Below are 3,192 nucleotides of genomic sequence, written 5' to 3' on the forward strand. Positions count from 1 at the left end.
CATAGCTGCAGACATGTGACTTTCAACTGAACCTAATTTGTTACCTTCCACTTGCTGCACCGATGTTCATCATTCAAGTAGGTGCATAAAACACAGGATAGACAAATCCTGATACCCTCCTACCAATTTTTTTTTTTTTTTAATATAAGATGCACAAACCATCACATACAATGCCGGAGTAGCGACTGAATAAAGGCTTATCTGGGGATGCTCATGAAGTTACGGTGCATCAACATTTACACTGTACATGAGCTGGAGAGATCTCGGGCGAAATGGGTCTGGAAAAGATGAGTTTTCAGACCCTTCTTGAATGTAAACAGATTTTCTGCAGTTCTGAGTGAGAGGGGAAGGTCATTCCACCACATCGAAGCCAGAACGGAGAACCCCTGGGCTTTACCTTTAGTGCGCGAGACCACCAAGCAAGCAGAAATAGACGAGCAAAGGGGTCTGGCTGGGGTGTAGCGGTTGATCAAGTCCTGTAAATAGCTGGGAGCAGTTCTACTGATGCATTTGTAGACAATAACCAGGGTCTTGAATTTGATTCAGGCAGCTATAGGAAGCCAGTGCAGAGAAATGAGTAGAGGAGAAACACGGGAACGCTTTGGCAAATCAAACACAACTCGTGCAGTAGCATTCTGTAATAGCTGCAGAGGTTTGATGGCAGTAGCAGGAAGGCAGCACAAGAGAGAGTTGCAGTAGTTCAGACAGGAAGTCACTATGGACTGGACAAGTAGTTGGGCAGAATCAGTTGTGAGGTACGGATGGATCTTACAAATATTATGCCAGGACTGGGTTGTGACTTCGATGTGCTGAGGGAAAGACAGACTTGAGTTAATTGTTACTCCCAGGCTCTTAGCCAAGGAGGTAGGCAAGATGAGTGAGTTGTCCAGTTTGATTGAGAGATCGTGACAGGAGGACAGGCCAGCTGGGAGGTGAAGAATCCTCTATTTTGGAGAGGTTGAGCTGGAGGTGGTGATCAGACATCCATGAAGAGATGTTCGACAGGCAGGCAGCAATGCGTGCGGAGATGTCTGACGCACCAGGTGGAAAGGAGGGGAATAGCTTGGTATCATCAGCATAGCAGTGGTATTTGAATCCATGGGAGGCTATGACTGGACCGAGGGATGAGGTGTAGATCGAGAAAAGAAGAGGACCCAATACCGAGCCCTACAGGACACCGGTTGAGCGATGCAGAGGAGAAGAATGAGAGCTCCGCCAGACCACTTGATAGGATCTTTCAGATAGGTAGGACTCACACCATCTTAGTGCCTCACCTTTGATCCCAAGCTGATTAAGAGAGGAGAGTAGAATCCGGTGGTTGACGGTGTCGAATGCTGCAGGCACATCAAGGAGGATGAGGAGCGAGGAGAGGGAGGCGGCTCTAACGGCTTGGAGAGCATCAGACACGGTCAGAAGGGCCATCTCAGTGGAGTGACCAACTCTGAAACCAGACTGATAACCATCGAGGAGATGGTTCTGGGTGAGGAAATCAGACGGTTGATCACAGGCCACTCGCTCTAGGGTTTTAGACGGGAAGGAGAGGAAAGAGACCGGTCTGTAATTTTCAACCAGATTCAGATCCAGGGAGGGTTTTTTTAACAGAGTTGAAATTAAAGCGGTTTTGAAGGCAGCTGGGAAACAGCCAGAGGAGAGCGAGGAGTTGATGATCTTAGAGATGAAGGTGGAGAGTTGCAGGGAAGTATTCTGTAGGAGTGATGATTGGACCAGATCAAGCGAGCAGGTGGTGGTTCTGCGCAATATCAGGAGGTCAGAGATTTCAGATTCGGAGAGCAGCTTGAATTTGGAGAGGACAGCTTCGCAGGGAGGTCCAGCGCGAACCGAGCAGGTTGATGCTGAGAACTTGTCAGTGATTGCTTTGACTTTGCCTCTGAAAAACAAAGCAAAGTCGTCAGCAATGAGAGAAGATGGAGGAGGTGCCGGGGGACACAGAAGGGATGAGAAGGTGGCAAAGAGTCTGTGTGGTTTTTTTAGATGCAGACTTTATTTTATTGTGGAAGAAGGAGGTTTTAGCTGAGGAGAGAGCAGAGTGAAAAGCAGCTAAGAGTGACGGGTAGGCATCCAGGTCCGATGGAGTTTTGGATTTACGCCATTTTTGCTCTGCAGCCTGCAGTTTGGTCCTGTTAGCACATAGCGTATCAGACAGCTATGGGGTAGCAATGGGGCATGCTGGTCTAGAAGGCAGAGGACACATAGAGTCAAGGGAGGAAAATGGGGCAGAGAGGAAAATGTTAGTGGCATCATCTGTTGATAGATCCAAGAATTGTGCAGCAGAAGAGCGGACAGAGTAACAGAGGCAAAGCAGGAAGGCGAGAGAGATTTTAAGTTGCAGAGAAAAGTGACAACAGGTGCAGAAAGAGGAGAGGAATTAGTGGTGAGGCAGGGTTGAAAGGAAATGAAGAAGTGGTCAGAGACATGCAGCGGAGTGACAGAGAGGACAGGACAGCCACAGTTGCGGGAAAATACAAGGTCAAGACAGTTGCACGCTTTGTGAGTAGCAGGGGATTGGGACAGGGATAGATTATAGGACTGTAGGAGGAACAGAAGGCCGCTTGCATGAATGTCATCAGCATGCAGGTTGAAGTCAACGGAGTGTTGTCCCATGGCAGAGAGCTCAACAAGATGTCAAGTTCATCCAAGAAACAGCCAAGAGGGCCAGGACAGCAATAAAGAACAACCACAACAAGAGTGACTGGTGCAGTGATAGACAGCATGCCATTCAAATGAGGACAGATCATGCAGTTGAAGAGGAAGAATAGAGTATTCCCTCTGGGGAGGGATGAGCAGGCCTGTGCCTCCACCTCTGCCGGAGGAACGAGAGGTGTGAGAGAAGGAGTAGTTAGTGGAGAGTGCTGCAGGTGTGGCTGAGTTGTCTGGGGTGATCCAGGTTTCAGTTAGGGCCATATATACGACTGTATATCAAATGTCTACATACCCTTACTGGAATTCTAGCCTTTGTTCATGTTATGGTTAAAATAAAATCATTACTTATGCATTGCTACCTCAGCATTATGCACCAAGAAATTTTCAGGGAAATTTCATGGGAAGAGTAGATTTTTTTAGGACTAATGAGAATCACTTCCACTGACATCACATCAAATGCCCCAGTTGGAGTATTTAAATCTGAGTTACAGCTGCAACTATAAAGGGTGTGAAAACTTTTGCAACAAAGCC

At 47.5% G+C, this 3,192-nt stretch overlaps 1 pseudogene; it reads right to left on the reverse strand.

The window, feature by feature from the left end:
- Positions 1–284: 284 nt before the first annotated feature.
- LOC108927289 (uncharacterized) lies at positions 285–2,922 on the reverse strand (annotated as a pseudogene).
- Positions 2,923–3,192: the final 270 nt, after the last annotated feature.

Source organism: Scleropages formosus, chromosome 12, assembly GCF_900964775.1.
Source record: "Scleropages formosus chromosome 12, fSclFor1.1, whole genome shotgun sequence".
Taxonomy (NCBI): Eukaryota; Metazoa; Chordata; class Actinopteri; order Osteoglossiformes; family Osteoglossidae; genus Scleropages; species Scleropages formosus.